Below are 19,415 nucleotides of genomic sequence, written 5' to 3'. Positions count from 1 at the left end.
ATGTAACACATTAACTTTGTTCAAAAATTAAATGAATACAAATTTCTAGATTCTTCGTATTGACCTTTGTAATAATTTCCTGGATATGACACCAAAAGCACAGGCAACAAAAGCAAAAATAAACAGACGGGACTACATCAACCTAAAAAGCTGCTGCACAGCAAAGGAAACAACAAAACGAAGAGGCAACCTCTGGAACAGGAGAAAATATTTGCAAATCATACATCTGATTAAAAGTTAATATCTGAAATATACGAGTTTGTTCTACAACTCAACGGCAGAAAAACAATCTGACTTTTAAAATGGGCAGAAGACCTGAATAGACACTTCTTACAAAAACATAATCATAAACAGGTATATGAAAAAGTACTCAATAGCATTCATTATAAGAGAAATGCAAATTAAAACTACAATGAATAATACCTCACACCTTTTAGGAGGGCTATGATAAAACAATAGAAAATAAGTGTTGAGTAGGATGCAGGGAAAAGGAAACCCTTATACACCTTTTTCTGGAAATACAAATTGGTATAGCCACTACGGAAAGCAGTATAGCAGTTCCTCCAAAACTTAAAAAAAGAATTACCAGATGATCCAGCAATCCCACTTCTTGGTATATACTCTGCAAAACAGAAACCAAATTCTCAAAGAGCTATCTACACACTCACATCCATTATGGCATTATTTACAATAGCAAAGACACAGAAACAACTGAAATGTCCATGAAACAGTTAAATGGACAAAGAAAATGTGATACATACATACAATGGAATGTTATTCAGCCTTAAAAAGTTGGGGGGAGTGATTTAATGCTAAAAAAAAAAGGAAATCCTGTCATTTGCCACAACATGGATGAAGCTGAGAGACGTTATGTCAAACAAAATAAGCCAGACACAGAAGAACAAATATTCTATGATCCCACTCATATCAGTAATTTAAAATAGTAAACTTATAGCAGAGATCAGACATATAAGGTTCTTTTACACAAGCTTCTTTCTTGGGTGGAAGCTTTTCTCCCATTCCACTCCCATCTGCCCATTACCACTGTGACTACCAACAATATTTAATTATCTTTATTGTATTTTGTGTACCTTCCACAGTTTTTTTTCATGCAGGTAAAAGGAAATATAACATGTATTTTTCTTTTTCTGAAAGTTAACTTGGGCATCACTGTTTCTTTTTGCTGCAGTATGTTCTCAGCCTCTCCCTGCCATTACTAGAGTTTCAAATTACACAATTATATTCTTTCTCAAGTTGCATTTCCCTCTCGTCTGACTGCTTATTTAATAGTTTTCTAAATCCTATCAAGAATATTAATTCCAGACTTTCTTATGTTTATTTCCAGGCATATTTCACATAATAATTCTGTTTCTTGAGAGGATATTGTTTCTGATTCCTTAAAACCTTTAGAAGACATTTTTAATTTCTGTGCCTGGCACTTTGTGTCCCTTTGCTCATTCCTGCAGAAAGAAAATTTTGTATTTTACCTTTTTGGAAAACTAAGAAATATTTTTAAGGCATTGAGGGGTGTAGGTAAAGAGAGAAGGGAAAAGATTAGATTTTCTGCAATTTTATTTCACTAACACAAAATTTCAGAAAATGGAAAGAAATAAGGAAGGAGTCAGAGCTAGTGGCAGTGTCACCTGGGTTCCAAAGAGTTCCTTCTTCCTGTTGGTCACTGGTTTCTCAGCTGGTTCTGAGACTCCCACCTCCCCTTGGCTTAATTGCCTCTTCATATTCCCTGGTTATTGTCTGATCCTATTTTCAAACATCAGGATAAGTGGGAGTGAGTGTGTTCATGGGATTCTCACTCCAAGTGACCTTCAGTGCCTGCTAGGATCAAACTTTTCCTACACATGCTGTGTTATGGACTGACCTTAGCTCTGGCGCTTAGAAATTGGTGAGATTCTGCCGAGAAAATGGCACCTTCTCATGCAGTGAATTGTGATTGGCAGAGTTTTTCCTCAATCTGCCCCGTTTTCAGACGTCTCACAGAAATTCCTCAAGATTTTTAACGTACATATGACATTCTTAAATAACCCCTTGCACAGGTATTTCTTCTTTGTTTTTGTTTTGGTGTGGCAGTTCAAAGGGGATCTGAAAGTGAAGGATAGATGTGTGCTTTCCACACTTGTCACTTAGAACCCATAGTGACTTTCTTAGTTTTCCTCTATCTAGATGTGTATTATTTAGTCACAAATATACAAGGTGAACATTTAAGCTTCCGTGTTGGCATCATGGAAGGCAGTTTTGATCTCCCACAGAAAGTCCCCTGATAGCCACACTGCTGCTGAAGTATGAGGATGGGCTTAATGCTACAGATAACTTTTGACTCCATTACACATATTCATAGATGGGGAAGTTTGATTTATTTCTCACATGCTCCTTAAGAAGTTTTGTTATTATCCATTAATTTTTCCCCTCCTCCCTCTGTATAATCACTTCATCATCACTTCCCAATTTATCACATCTCTCACTTAATTCGCAAACATTTTTATTCATTCATTTATTCATATCCTGAGTGTTTATTGAGTACAGGGAATAGCATTAGAGAGTGAAAAGTGAGCCAATTTTCCATATCCTCAGGGATCCCACAGGTTTAATCTCAGATGTTAGGAAGATATTGCAGCTGGAGAATCTTACGGAAATAAGGGGAGAGGAAGACAAGGAGGATGACAGTGTGCACGTCTCTAGCATCTGTACTTTATCTGTGCAATCTTGTTTTACACTGATGACATGGTGATGATAGCGATAGTTATTTTTAAATGTTGGTTATTTAACACAGGTTTTGTGCTAAATTTAATATCCATTAACTTACATAATTTTACGATTACCTTATGAAATATTCCTTGTCATATTCCAATTTTACAGGTGAAGGAAACGAAGTAGAAGGATGTTACATACCTTGTTCAAAGTGACATAGCCGAGTCTGCTTGGACTGTGGTTCAGGCCATGCAGCCTGACTCTAGAACCCATGCTTTGCTACCTTACTCTCCAGATGTAGGAGGCAAATACCATAATTGGCTCCGTTTTTAGAGGTGTGGGAATTGAGGCCCAGAAAAAATAAGTAACTTGCCCATAATATGTAGTGAAATTGGTACTTGAACTTTTGTCTGTCTGTTGACTACACTACCACCTCTAAATGCTCAAATTCTAAATGCTCACATTCAGATCATTTTAGATTTATGGACTAGAAACAGCCTTGGAGATTGTTATTAATTAATTCCTCATTTTACAGATAATCTGTAATCACTAAAATCGTTTACCTAAAGAAATGAGGAGCAGGTTCTATACAGCAAAGCAACTTAACATACTAAGGAAAATTATTGTTTGAAATATTTTTTCTATTTTTTTTTTTTTTTTGAGATGGAGTTTCACTTTTGTCACCCAGGCTAGAGTGCAGTGACACAATCTCAGCTCACTGCAAGCTCCGCCTCCTGGGTTCAAGCGATACTCCTGCCTCAGCCTCCCCAGTAGCTGGGATTACAGGTGCCTGCCCCCATGCTCAGCTAATTTTTATATTTTTGGTAGAGACAGAGTTTCACCATGTTGGCCAGGCTGGTCTCAAACTCCTGACCTCAGGTGATGCGCCTGCCTCGGCCTCCCAAAGTGCTGGGATTACAGGCATAACACACCACACCCGGCTGAAATATTACTTCTATTTAGTATTTAAGAAAACAAGATGAGGAATCCAATTCTTGATGGCAACACAGCTCTTGCTAGTAACTTAAATGCCTCATTGTTTCTCTGCAACAAGAGGAAAACTTGGGAAAGGATTAGGCACTGAGACCATCATAAGGAATGCAGGACCCAGAGATTTTCATGAGGGTAAAAATGCTCATAGGAAAGCAAAGCAAATTGTCCTAAGAGTGGCATCCAGTGGACCGTCCTCTGAAAAGTGACCTGCAATTCTGCATGACTCTTTCCAGGATACTGAATTGGAGCCAGCTAATGTATGGAGCTTACCTTGGTTGTCACCTTCTGGTCTCCGTTTGAGGACCAACTGCATGTGATTATGGGTAACAGATACAGAGTTTGGGTTAAGCCCAGGATGTAATTTGTTGAATGAATAGCAATTGACTTGAAAATTGGATGGATGGATGGATTGCGTTTCTTTACTCTCTCTTTTCTTTCTCCCTCTCAATAGGGCTAGATTAAACCATCTTTAGTCTAGTCAAATCAGTGCTTGCTGTTTTTAAGAAGGATATTCTTGGCCGGGCGCGGTGGCTCAAGCCTGTAATCCCAGCACTTTGGGAGGCCGAGACGGGCGGATCATGAGGTCAGGAGATCGAGACCATCCTGGCTAACACGGTGAAACCCCGTCTCTACTAAAAATACAAAAACTAGCCGGGCGAGGTGGCGGGCGCCTGTAGTCCCAGCTACTCGGGAGGCTGAGGCAGGAGAATGGCGTGAACCCGGGAGGCGGAGCTTGCAGTGAGCTGAGATCTGGCCACTGCACTCCAGTCCGGGCGACAGAGCGAGACTCCGTCTCAAAAAAAAAAAAAAAAAAAAAAAGAAGGATATTCTTGAGGTATAGTACTTCAGGGATGCTAATTTGGATTTGAACAGGATGAAATTTCTACCCAGACATGCGCATCGCATAATTGGGATGACAAAAAAAATGATTCCAAATGAGGGTGTGTTTGCATTCCTAGGCATTTTCCTATAGAGGCCAAAAGGATGCAAAATCTTCTTTTCTAAAGCTCTTGGTGATTCTCAAGCTTGTCTGCACAATGGAATCACCTGGAGAGTTTGGAAAACCAAAAATACTGATGCCACAGATTCTACCCAACAGATTCTATTTTAATTGGTATGGAGTATGGCCTGAGTACTGATATTTTTTAAAGCGTCTGAGGTGATCCTAATGTGCAGCAAAGCATCCTCAAGCCCCCTCTCTCTGAGGAGGCACCAGCTGCAAGCATGTTTTACACCAATATGTTTGCTGAATATAAACATCCCAGTGCAAACTCTTGCACCCAAGAACTCTGGGCTGCTATGGACCGTCTTTGGCAAAGTCTGAATTTATAAACTGATAATACATATAATTCCATAGGCTCCATATGGTTCGTGTTATCCTGAGGGGAACTATACACATTTGCCTTGCCCCAGGATGGAAAGATAAATAACAGATGTGGATAATTTTTATCATACTTGTGCTGAACAATAATAAAACAATTAGAAATGAAGGGAGCAGAGAGAGAAGTAAAACTCGTGAAAACAAAGCTCAAATCAATTATTCTATGTTACATCTTTGCATTTTTAAGAATCCAGATACGCAGTAGTACACAAGAAAAAAACCTGTCATACAGTTCTCCATTTCTAAGGGAGACTATCTCTAGAGTGATGAGACATAATATTAAAATCGTATATTAATGAAGTTAATCAATTTGTTGATAATAGTGATAAAAACTAAAATCTACATATAGCTTACTGTGTACCAGACACTGTTGTAAGCACTACACAAGTATTAACTTATTTAACCCTCATTATAATCCTGAGACAAATACTATTATTACCCTTATTTTATAGATGAAGAAACTGAGACCCCCAAGAATTTAAGTAATTTGTTCAAGGCAACACATTTCTATGTGGTAGAACTACAAATTGAGCCCAAATAATCCCGCTTCAGATCCTATGCAAAGGTATCCCAGGTGTGGGGGTGACAACCTGGTGACAATCCCTTCTCAGAAGGAAGACAGGTACCATCTACAGAGGTGAAGCAAAGAGTGTGGAACTAAAAAACTCAATGGAAGAATGGCTATTAAGATTTAGGATGGCCGGGCGCGGTGGCTCAAGCCTGTAATCCCAGCACTTTGGGAGGCCGAGACGGGCGGATCACAAGGTCAGGAGATCGAGACCATCCTGGCTAACACGGTGAAACCCCGTCTCTACTAAAAAATACAAAAAAAAAAAAATTTTGCCAGGCGTGGTGGCTGGCGCCTGTAGTCCCAGCTACTCGGGAGGCTGAGGCAGGAGAATGGCGTGAACCTGGGAGGCGGAGCTTGCAGTGAGCCAAGATGGCACCGCTGCACTCTAGCCTGGATGACAGAGCGAGACTCCGTCACAAAAAAAAAAACAAAAAGTGAATGCACATGAATGTGTGTAATGTGTGTATATACTCTTTAAATAATAATTATTGAACACCCATAAATTCATTACTAATATATTGGATCAAGGATTGGCAGATTTATGGGCCTCAGGCCACATCCAGCCCATGGCCTGTTTTTGTAAATAAAACTTTATTGTGACTCAACCATGGCCATTTATTTACATATTATCTATCTTGCTTTTTTGTTACAACAGTAAAATTGAGCAGTTCCAACACAGACCGTATGGCCCACAAAGCCAAAAATAGATACTGCCTGGCCCTTTACAGAAAGCATTTGCAGACTTCTGCCCTAGATATCTCTTCTCGATCCCATTTCCTCTCCCATCGCCAGGGGCAGCCACTCCCCTATATTCTGTACCAATCTTTCCTTTTAAGAAAATTAATTGTTTCGTTTCACATATTTGACTCTAATATAAATAAAATTATGGGCAATTTGTTCTTTATGTTTTTGAGATTCATCCATTTGATGTATATGGCTGAAGTTCATTGGCTTTTATTGCTGTTTGATAGTCTATTACATGAGACTATCTCTGTTCATTCGGTCTATTGTTTGATGGTTATTTTTGCTGTTTCTAGTTTTCTACTATTTTGAATAAAGCTATGGAAACATTCTTAGTATGACCTCTGGTGAACATGTACACAATATTCACTAGTATACTTACTGGAATTGCTGAGTGAAAGAGGATGTGCATATTTATATATCCAATGTGAATGCCCTATCTGAACTATTTTCCAAGTGGTTGAACCAAAGTATATTCTCACCTGCATTGTATGAGAGTTTCTCTAACTCTATAACCTCACCAACACTTGCTGTCTGATTTTCTAAATGTTTGCCAATCTGGTATGTGAGAAATGATATCTCATTAGATTTTAGTGTTTGTTTCCCTTAGGAATATAATCTGCCACTCTCTGTTTATGAGCCACTCATGTTTCTTTTTCTGTGAAATAGCTCTTTATGTCTTTTCCCATTTCTCTGTTTTTGCCTATTATTAATTTATGTAAATTTGTTTTACATTCTGGATATAAGATTGTTGTCAATAACTTGTGTGATGCATGTCCTTTTCCAATTTTGACTTCTGTTGCCATTTTCTTGTGGTCATGTTTTGATTGACAGACTTAAAAATATATGTAATCTATAAACTAAAGAGCTTCTGCACAGCCAAAGATACTATCATCAGAGTGAACAGGCAACCTACAGAATGGGAGAAAATTTTTGCAATCTATCCACCTGACAAAGGGCTAATATCCAGAATCTACAAATAACTTAAACAAATTTACAAGAAAAAAACAAACAACCCCATCAAAAATTGGGCAAAGGATATGAACAGACACTTCTCAAAAGAAGAAATGTATGCAGCCAACAGACATATGAAAAAAAAAGCTCATCATCACTGGTCAATAGAGAAATGCAAATCAAACCACAAGGAGATATCATCTCACACCAGTTACAATGGTGATCATTAAAAAGTCAGGAAACAACAGATGCTGGAGAGAATGGGGAGAAATAGGAACACTTTTACACTGTTGGTGGGAGTGTAAATTAGGTCAACCATTGTGGAAGACAGTGTGGTGATTCCTCAAGGATCTAGAACTAGAAGTATCATTTGACCCAGCAGTCCCATTACTGGGTACATACCCAAAGGAGTATAAATCATTCTACTATAAAGACACATGCACTCGTATGTTTATTGTGGCATTGTTCACAATAGCAAAAACTTAGAACCAACCCAAATGTCCATCAATGATAGACTGGATAAAAAAATGTGGCACATATACACCATGGAATATTATGCGGCCATAAAAAAGGATGAGTTCGTGTCCTTTGCAGGGATGCGGGCGAAGCTGGAAAACATCATTCTCAGCAAACTACCACAAGAACAGAAAACCAAACCCCACATGTTCTCACTCATGAATGGGAGTTGAACAAAGAGAACAAATGGACACAGAGAGGGGAACATCATACACGGGGGTCTGTCGGGGTGGTGTGCTAGGGAAGGGATAGCATTAGAAGAGATACCTAATGTAGATCATGGTTAATGGGTGCAGCAAACCACCATGGCACGTGTATACCTATGTAACAAACCTGCACGTTCTGTACATGCACCCCAGAACTTAAAGTATAAAATATATATATGTAATATAATATATCAATTTTTTCTGTATGTCTATAAAATTTTCATTTTAAGTAATCATTTTCTATCCCAAAGTTATGATGGTATTCTTCTTATATTGCCTTCTAAAATTAGCAAAGTGTTGCCTTTCAAAATTAGGTTGTAATATACCTGGAATTGAGTTTTGTGCATATTCTGAAGGACAGTCCGACTTAACTTTTCTCCATAAAACTTGAACCAATTGTTTTAACATGATTTGTTGAAAAGCCTGTTCTCTCTTTCATGGAACTATAATGCTAGCTCTGTCATAAATCAAATTTTTTCATTTGATTTATGATATGAAAATTATATGCATTTGATTGATACGCATTTTTTTCTCTAATGATATCAACTGTCTTAATTATACAATTTTGTAGTAATTCTGATATCTGATTAGACAAATACCCACTTCCCACCCTGTTTCTTTTGTTTTTAAATCCGGAGGTGTTTTGGATATTCTTGTTCATTTGTGCTTCTACCTATATTTTTCAGTTAACTTGTCACGTATGAAAAAATAAAAGGCAAAATTTTTTATCCTTAAATCAGTTTGGGCAAGTTTGCAGTTTTTTCTTGTATTATAACTTCCAATCTATGAATATGATCTATTTTTTCACCAATTTGTCTTCTTCAAATAACGTTTTATAATTGTCTTTTTAGAGGCCTTGTGTATCCTTTGTTTAGTTTCATGTCTAGGTATTTAATTTTTTTTTTTTTTGAGGCGGAGTCTCGCTCCCTCGCTCGGACTGGAGTGCAGTGGCCGGATCTCAGCTCACTGCAAGCTCCGTCTCCCGGGTTTACGCCATTCTCCTGCCTCAGGCTCCCGAGTAGCTGGGACTACAGGCGCCGCCACCTCGCCCGGCTAGTTTTTGTATTTTTAGTAGAGACGGGGTTTCACCGTGTTAGCCAGGATGGTCTCGATCTCCTGACCTCGTGATCCGCCCGTCTCGGCCTCCCAAAGTGCTGGGATTACAGGCTTGAGCCACCGCGCCCGGCCAGTATTTAATATTTTTGATGCTGTTATAAATGGTATTTTTAAAAATATATACATTTTAATTTCACATAGAAAACTTTAATGGATTTTTAAAATGTAGATTTGTATTCAGTAAACCTGTTAAAATCTGTTAGAATTTCTAAGAGTTTATGTATTTATACAATTTGATTTTCTTTTTTTTTTTTCTGGAGACAGAGTTTCGCTCTTGTTGCCCAGGCTGGAGTGCAGTGGCATGATCTCAGCTCACTGCAACCTCCGGCTCCCTTGTTCAAGCAATTCTCCTGTCTCAGCCTCCTGAGTAGCTGGGATTATGGGTGCCCACCACCATGCCCAGCTAATTTTTGGTATTTTTAGTACAGACGGGGTTTCACCATGTTGGCCAGGCTGGTCTCAAACTCCTGACCTCAGGTGATCCGACTGCCTTGGCTTCCCGAAGTGCTGGCATTACAGCATGAGCCACCATACCCAGTCTATTCTATTGGATTTTCTATGCAATTGTATTATAACTCATTGAAAAGATAATTTTATTTCTTTTCCACAATCTTTACAGGTGTAATTTTTTTCTGTGCCTTGCTGCACTCTTTATGATTTACAGTATTTGCACTACTTTGTCCTTTGGTCTTTGCTCTTGCATCAGCCTTTCATAATTGGGTATGTTTGTTGTAAGTTTTCAGTAGATAATCTTTATGAGGTTAAGAAATTTGCCTTTATTTCTAGTTTATTGAGATTTTATTATAAATCAATATTAAATTTTATCAAATTTTCTCCATTACATTTCTACTGAGATGATCACATGATTATTAAAATTTATTATAAAGATTTATTATTTTGATATTTAAAAATCAGGTTTATTGAGGCATAATTTATATGTAATAAAATTTGCCCTATTAGAGTATACAGTCCAGTAAGTTTTGGTATATGTATGCAAATAACACAATAAACAGGTTTAGAACTTTTCCATCACCACAAAAAGTTTCTCAGGACCCTTTGCAGTTAATACTCACCTTCTCTCCAGCCCCAGGAAACCATGGATCTGCTTTTTGTTACTGTAGTCTTTCCTTTACTTTGATTTTTTTGAGTGTTAAGCCAACCTTACATTTCTGAGTTAACTTGGTCATGATATCTTTTATAAACACTAATGAATTTAGTATGATTGGCTGATGCCTTTGCTTTCCTGTACTGTCCTTGCCTGGTTGGTACAAGGATTATATAATACTTACAAAGTGAGTTGAAGACAGTTTCCTCTTTTCACCAGCTGGAATAATTTATGTATTATTGAAATTAATTGTTCCTGAAATACTTGGCAAAATTCACTATAAAAGTACTTAATTCCAGACCTTTTGGAGAAAGATAAAATACTGATTTTTTAAAATCATTATTTTATTTTGGTAATACAGCTTATTTTTTCCAGAAACTTCTACTTTTCATTTACATCTTCAAGTCAGATTAAAGTTGTATTAATAACCCCTTATTATTTAAATCTCAGCAGAATGTGAAGTTATGTTCCCCCTTTCTATTCTTTTTTCCCCCCAGATACTTTTCTGTTATCTGTTTTAAATTTAATTCCATTGTTGTCAGAGATAATACTTTGTATAACTTGCATTCTTTTATGTATATTGAGACTTGTTATAAAGCACAGAGTATGGTCTATCTTGGTAATCATTCCTGGCACACTTAAAAATAATGTCGTTTCTGCTATTGTTTAGTGGAATGTTCTGCAACTGTCAATTAGGTCAAGTTAGTTGACAGTGTTGTTCAAGTCTTTTATATTATTACTGATTTTCTTTCTACTCACTCTATCAATTAGAGAAAGGTGTCAATATTTCCAGTTATAATCATGGATTTGCCTACTTTTACTTTCAGTTAGAAATTTCTAGCTGAAATTATCTCTTTCCACTTTCAGTTAGTGTTAGCTTGCTATATCTTTTTCCATCCTTCTTCTTTTAACCAGTGTTATCTTTATATTGACATTACCTATATGATTTATATTATATTATGTTACTATATCTTGTAGGCAGCATTTATTTGGATCTTTTTTATCCAATCTGATGATCTTTGCTTTTTAATTAATGTATTTAGATCATTTACATTTACTGTGATTATTAATATGTATTAAGTTCAAATCTACCACTTTGGTATTGAATAATTGTCCCATTTGTTCTTTGTTTCAAAAAAAACTTTTTTTACCTTCTTTTGTATTGACTGTTTTAAAATTCTATTTCATCTTCTTTGTTTGCTTATTAGCTATAACTTTATTTTGCTAATTTAGTGGTTGCTTTAGGGTTTATAGTAAACATCTTCAACTTATCACAGTCTATGTTCTAGTCATATTGTATTATTTTACACATAGTATAAAAACTTTATTGTAGTATACTTTCATTTTCCTCCAGTTATTGTGCTATTCTTGTCATCCATTTTGCTTCTACATGTTATAAACTCGACATGATTTTGTAATATTTTTGTTTAAACAATATTTTATTTAAACTTAATAATAAATAATAAAAAATATACTAACCACATAGTTATAATTTCTAGTGTTGTTCATTTCTTTGTGTAGATCCATATTTCCACCTGATATCATTTTCTTTCTGCCTGCAGGTGCTGGTGATGAATTTTTTCAGCTTTTGTATATTTAAAAAACTTCTTTTATTTTTGAAAATATTTTTTGTTAGGTATGAAATTCTATGTTGACTTTCTTTTTCTTCCAGTATTTTAAGAATGTTATTCCATTATCTTCTTGCTGCCATTATTTCCAGAGGAAGAAAAATCTTTAAGATTTTCTGTTTTTACAGACTTTGAGTAATTTTACTACATTATACTTTGGTGTGGTTTTCTTCATGTTCCTTCTGCTTGAAGTTCATCGAGATTCTTCAATCTGTGAATTTATAGTTTTTTATCTACTTGAAAAAGGTTTAGCCATTATTTCTTTAAAAAGTCATTGTCTCATCTTTCCCCTTTGAAAACTTCAATTACAGGTATATTAGGTCATTTGATGTCCTACACATCAATGATGCTCTGTTGTTTTTGTTATTTTCTCTTGTTTTGAGTCTTTTTTTCTTCTGCATTTTACTTCAGATAGTTTATCTTGTGATGTCTTTAACTCACCAACCTTTCCTTTTGCAATGTTTAATCTTTTGATTGTTTGATTTTTTTTCCTTCTCACTATGGTTCATATTTTCCTGCTTCTTTAAATGCCTGATAATTTGTATTGGATGCTAGACATTGTGGATTTTATCTTGTTGAGCTCTGGATACTTTTTGCTTTCTTTTGAATATCTTGAGCTTTTTTTCTGGGATACAATTGTGTTATCTGGAGACAGTTTGATCCTTTTAGGTCTGGATTTTAAGATTTGTTAAAAAGGACCAGAACAGTGTTCAGTCTAGTGCTAACTATTCAAACTACTGAGATAAATCCCTTCTAAATACTCTACTCAGTACTAGGTGAATTACATTTTTTTTTAGTTTGATGATGAGTACAGGCACCATTACCTGCCTTATGTAAGTTCCAGACACTGCTCCTTCCAAGTCTTTAGGGAAGTTCTTTCCCCAACTTTGAGTAGTTTCTTCACAAACGTGCTCTGATTACCGCTCTGTTGAATAAATAGAGGGAAATCTCTACTGCTATCTTGAGTTCTCTCTGTGTGCAACTGCCCTCTCTAGTATGCTTCCCAGTAAACTCCAGCCACTTTTATCTATTCATATTTTTGGCTTTGACCTCTCAACTTGGTTACCCTACTATGATCTCCAACCCAGGCATGGCCTGGAATCTCTTGGAAAGCAGAACTGTGAAACAATCCTGCCTAACCTGATTTATTTCCTTTTCTCTCATAGATCATTGTGTTTCATTGCTGATGTCCAGTGTATTGAAAATCATTATTTCACATATTTTTTTTCTGTTTTGTTTGCTTCAGGTTGATACTGAGATCTTGTTCCTGATCTTCCATTTTTGCAAAGACTGAAGGTTCAATCTATTTTTTAGACCATTATTTTTGTTCTGTCATACCTGAGGTTTGTCAATTTTATTTTCCTTTTCCAATAACTGACATTTGGTATTCTTAAGTCTCTTTATATGTACTTGTTTATTTGTAAATGTGTTATTTGTACATTCGTTTTCTTTGTTATTATTTTCTACTCAAATTCATTATTTCCTTCTTTCTGCTTGTCACAGTAGCTTCACATACAACATAAAACATAAACTGGAGAGACTCTCACCCAGTATATAAATGTAACAAAAATTTCATGTACCCTATACATTTGCACAAATAAAAAACTCCCAAAACCCTCCCCAAATCCAAAGGTTCAGTTTAATTCTATGATTTCAAAATATTGCCACCCACATCACAAAGACTTTCTTGATCACCCTACCTTCTGATAGTCTAGTTATCCATCTTCCAAACTCCTGGACCAGTGGTTCAAAGAGAACACATTAACCCATGAACAGAATGTTTACTCAGCAGACACTGGTATCTCAGTTCAGGTAACTAAAATAACTCTTGTCTGACATACAGCATAAGGATGTTCTTCTTCAGGCCTGAGGGAGTTTCTTGTAGAGCAATAAAGTACACTGGGATATTGCTAACCAAACATTATCACCACTGCAGAAACTAAGAAACATGGAAACTTCACATATTGACTAGTTTAAGTCCCAAAAGGCTTACTAAGAATGAAGTACTCACTTGACAAGGGACTGTGAGGTGGCAAGGTGTTTATAGGTGTTTATGTTGGGACTGAGTCATGTTTCATCACAGGAGAAGAATCTAGGGCTTGACCAAGCTTAGAATCAAGATTGGAAACTGGTGCATTTATACAGAAAACATAATGAACCCTACCACTTTACTGTGTCCTATGCCAGTAAAGGCACACAGATGACCATTGTTCTAGAAATTTGAAAGGTAAAGAACTAGACTATGAGAAGGCAGGGTGATCAAGAAAGTCTTCACAATGTGAGTGGAAATATCTTGGAATTATAAAACTAGTTGGAACCTCTGGGTTGTTTTGTTTTGTTTGTTAATTGTTAATTTCTTAGGGGTACATGAAAAGTTTTGTTACATGTATGTAAGGCATAGTGATCAAGTCAGGGTGTTTAGGGTGTCTACCACCCAAGTACAATACATTTTTGTTAAGTACAGACGCCCTATTCTGCTATTAAACATTGAATTTTTTTCTTCTATCTTATTCTATGTTTGTATATTTTAATCCACTTCTCTTCATCTTACCCCTGCCCCTACTCTTTCCAGTCCCTGTTGTCTATCTTTCCACTCTCTACCTCCATGTTGTATGGAAAGTTTGTCAACTGAATATTTGAGTTTCCTTGGAAATACTTAAGAAAATAGTCCATATCACATTGTTGTCAGCATTTATGATTTTTTTTTCTCAGATGAAAAACCCAGATAATCTGGGTTCTTTCCCATCAATCTCTAATAGATAACATTCCTAGGCCCTCTGGCACAAGCGCTGCTCCCTGACACAAAGACTAAGTCACTCGTGTTTGTATTCTCAGAGCCTAACCTACTGCCTTGCAGAAAGACTGAAAATATCATCCTTTTTCTACACAGATTAAAGATTTTGGGCTTTATTTCTTGGTCAGAGAGAGCTGTTGAAGGTTCGTGGGCAGGCAAAGGCCACATAACTCTGTGTCATTGACTCAAGCTGACCAAGTCATACATCATGTGACCTGCACCCAACTATAGGGAGCTGTGCTTGTTTCATGCCTTCTTCATGGCAAAAGTCCTAGGCAGAGCCCAGCGTGCTGCCATGGACTGTGGGAAGGACTGTGATGAATATGGCTAACTTCAAGGAACTCAGGAGTTAGTGGAGGAGCTTTACAAGTCAAAACATCCAATAATGACTTGTTTTCATTGAATTTACATGAATGCTCTGTTAATAATGTAAGTTATGGAGACTGTCTCCTGTGATTCATTAGATAGAAGCACTGTGGATAATAAGACTCTCAGAATACTGTTCTCATTGATATCAAATCTGTCTTGATGAACTGCAGCAATTGAGAAAGACCCCTCTGGCCAGCCTTTACCAATCTTCTCCCTGCCCTTGAATTAGCAGGACTTGAATCACAGCAGAGTTGGAAATAAAGTCAATACTATACACATAAAAGAAAGTGTTGGTCAATTGCTTTCTCTATGACATTCTAGTAATTTAATTATACTTTCAGGTTAGGAAAGTAAAATGAAACAATTCTAAGGAAATCATAATTATGTTATCTAAGTTGTGTATTTATTACACTGTGTATATGATGATAGATAACATTTATAGAATGCTTTCTCTGCTGTACCAAGGATTGTGCAATATGTTTAGTATATACCATTATCCCTCAGTATCCATGGGGGATTGGTTCCAGGACCACTTCCTCACTCCCCCACCCTCCACACACCTCCAAAGTACCAAAATCTGCTAAAGCTCCAGTCCCTGATATAAAATGAATAAATTTGGGTATAACCTATGCATATCCTCCTGTATGTTTTAAATAATTTCTAGATTATTTATAATACCCAATATAATGTAAATGCAATATAATTAATTGTTATACTATATTGGTATTTTATTTATATTATTTACTGTTGTTGTACTGTTATTTTTTTCCAAATATTTTCCATCCCCAGACAGTTTAATTCTTGGATGCAGAACCCACAGGTATGTTGGGCTGACTTTATCATCCCACTAAAGACTTGTAACAATACCAAGAGGTAGGCCTAGTCATGATCTTTATTTTATAGAGAAGAAAATTAAAGCTTAAAGTAACTACAGGATCAGGCAGAGTGAACAGGGTAGAGCCAGGATTCGAATGAGGGAAGTCATGCTCTACCACCGCAGGCTGCATTGGGCTGGTTGTGCAGCTGCCACCTATGAACCTCAGATATAGCTATTGTCTACCAGAAAGCTCACAGGTGTTTCCAGCCATATTATTTGAAGGTAAGGTAGAGCACCTCTGTTGTAGTGTCGCTGAAAGAAAAAATGCTGAAATTAATAGAAAGACAACAGTCTTTTTTTTTTTTATCACATATAGCTATAAGCACTGTGGAAAATTATGTCTATTCTCTCAGTAAGTAGATATAAACCTGACCAATAATGGCATAGATGCCTATATCTCCATAAATTAAGTATTGTTTAATTTCTCCTAAATTTATCACAAAGCTTCAACAATTTAAAAGAGATACCATTTTAAAGATAGCATTAAAAAAACCCAACAATTTCTCACTCCCTATATATGTACATTCACATATATACCACACACAGAAATATGTATACACATGTACACATATACCACATACATATATATTTATACACATATGTGTGTGTGTGCATGTGGTATATTTCAGTTCACACCTGAAAAGTGAAAACAGTGCTCCCATTTAGCTATTCCATGTCTGTGCACAGTATGTTCCTGATAGGAGAAAGTTTCAGTTTAGAAGGGGACTCCTCCATGTACCTTCCTTCCCCAGTTCCCAGAGCAAAATTAATTCCCTCTCTCCACAGATGGCTTTTATCTCTAAAATAGATCTATGTCCTTTCATGCTGTCTTGTATGAGAGTCCACTGCACAAGCATCCCTCTCCCTTTCTGGAGTTAAATAAGGTCCAGGGAACTTTGTCTGGAATTCCCAAGGCTGCTTGAGGATGGGAGCTGCTCAGTAGACATATCAATGCATGTGTGAATGTTTCTTTCTAAGTGAACTCTCTTCTGGTAAATAAGAACCCACTTTTCCCCAGTATTGATTTCCCTTTTAGATGACACATTTCTTTTGTTAACACGTTTCCATCTTTGGAGAATGAGGGATAAGTGTGAAAATGGGTACATTTACTTTCTCTCTTTATTTACTGAAAATTTTAATGTATTTTTAGGCAAGTAGGTTCAGTATATGACTTTTCCTGGGGTGAGAGGCTAAAGGAGTGGGAGGGATGGCCTTTTCAGTTGACAGAAATAGAGGTCAATCAGTCTGGTGCCCACATGCTCTTTGAATGCTGGCAGTCAGCCGGCATTCAGGTCTCAAGTAAGCAGATTAAGGCGAAGAAAGCACAAATGCAAACCTAGGCAAATTACTCCAAATTGCAGCTATTCCAGTGTTCCCAGACACTGGATTTCTGAACATAAACTAACTCCCAAGATATTAAGGGAGAGACTGAGGTGAGCAAACCCTCTGGCCAGCTCCAAATCCATCTGCTTGAATTACAGAGATGTGAGCCCCCATCTGAGGCTTTCCCCCTCATACCAGGCAGGAGGGCCTTTGGGGCTGTGTGCATGTGTGTGTGCGCATGTGAACTAAGAGATGAGGGCACATGTGTACACTGCACACTCAGCATGTCAAAGGCAGCACTTGTTCTGCAGGCCTCGTAAGAATAACCCCATCACACAATGATTTCTTTCTAAATAAACAGAAGAGGAGAGTTGGCTGATAAGGCACTTGTAGGATATACCAGGCCAAATTCAATCAGCGGCTCCTGAATGTAGACAAGTGGCCTTCTATGCTAGTGAGCTTGGGAGAAGATATCATCTCTCCTGTCCACAGGCCCCATAATTGCATCTCATTCCTGACTTCTGCAAAATAATGACCCTCTCCCCCCATGGTTTGCAGAACACATGGGGAGGAAATAGTAGATCTGAGCTAACTGGCCCAGAAATTCTAACCAGATGATGGAAAAATGTTTTGTCAAAGTAAGAGTTCTTTGAATTTTTAAGAGCCTTGCATAATCTAATAAACAGCCTTTTCAAGAAAGTGTCCAAAATGAGGCCAGCAAGACCATCCACCATTATTTCAATATCATTTTGCCAATTCTTTCATTTTGATGGATACAGACAGGAATCCCAAATGAAACATTCCTTCTTAGTCATCCCCTGCTTCTTTCTTGGCAAGAGTATAAAAGACTTTTCCCCCTTAAGCAAAGCAGTAAATGACACAATGAAAGAAAAAAAAATGCCTTGCAGAACTGCATTGTGTTTTCAACTTTATTAAATAAGCAAAAAAAAAAAAAAAAAAAAAAAAGTGCTCGCTTCGGCAGCACATATACTAAAATTGGAACGATACAGAGAAGATTAGCATGGCCCCTGCGCAAGGATGACATGCAAATTCGTGAAGCGTCCCATATTTTTCTTTAACTAGGAATAGCCAGTACCTTCAAGAAAGCGTATTTTTGAAACATACTCATTTGAGTTAAAATTGTGAAATGCATTTAAAAATTGAAATCGAAAGTAGAGCTACTGGAGAAGTTTTAAATATTTATTGGAACAGAAAGAGCAATCTCAACAAGTGTTTTTTAAGTTCCTATTATGTGCTGTCCTGCATTTTCAATTCCCAAATGATTTATCAACTTTGAAGTACAAAGGAATGAAACATTATTTCTACACATGTTGAAGAAACTACTGCATGTTAAATTTGGGTAAATATCTCAGTATCTGATGCATCCAGGTACTTGGATGATTTCTGTGAACTATATCTGAAGTCTCACCAGCAAACATGTTTTAAAAATAATGCAAAGACTGGGCGCAGTGGCTTGCGCCTGTAATCTCAGCACTTTGGGAGGCCGAGGTGGGTGGATCACCTGAGGTCAGGAGTTCGAGACCAGCCTGGCCAACATGGTGAAACTCCATCTCTACTAAAAATATAAAAATTAGCCAGGCATGATGGCTGGTGCCTGTAGTCTGAGCTACTCGAGAGGCTGAGGCAGGAGAATCTCTTGAACCCAGGAGCCAGAGGTTGCAGTGAGTTAAGACTGCGTCACTGTACTCCAGACTGGATGACAGAGACAGACTCTGTCTCAAAAAAAAAAAAATTAAAATAGCTACATTGCTTCACCAATGAATAATTTACCCTGCTAACAATTTTTAGAATTTTGCCCAGAAAAATGGCTTGACTAACTACATTAAATGTGAATTTAATGGCATGAACATATTGTCTCAGGACAAAATCATATATACATGTATATTTATGTTCATTCATGTACATTTCTATGTGTGTATATAAATAGGAGTATATTTTCATATATATACATAAATGTATGAGCACCAATATTTTCTCTCTGTCTCTCAAGGAACATTTCTCTATACCTATTTTTTTAAAATCCTGGTTAAAGAATATATTTTCTAGTTTGCAATGTGCAATATATTTTCTACATTGCAAACTAGAAAATATATTCTTTAACCAGGATTTTTAAAAAA

General features: G+C 36.8%; 1 non-coding gene across 1 annotated transcript; it reads left to right on the top strand.

Annotated features, from left to right (window-relative positions):
* Positions 1-18,243: 18,243 nt before the first annotated feature.
* LOC117099539 lies at positions 18,244-18,350 on the top strand. The gene has a single exon (XR_004443865.1). It is a non-coding gene; the product is annotated as a U6 spliceosomal RNA (small nuclear RNA).
* Positions 18,351-19,415: the final 1,065 nt, after the last annotated feature.

Source organism: Trachypithecus francoisi, unplaced genomic scaffold (assembly GCF_009764315.1).
Source record: "Trachypithecus francoisi isolate TF-2019V2 unplaced genomic scaffold, Tfra_2.0 Lachesis_group16, whole genome shotgun sequence".
Taxonomy (NCBI): Eukaryota; Metazoa; Chordata; class Mammalia; order Primates; family Cercopithecidae; genus Trachypithecus; species Trachypithecus francoisi.
Note: the sequence above shows the minus strand (reverse complement) of the source record. Positions and strands in the feature narration are given on the sequence as shown.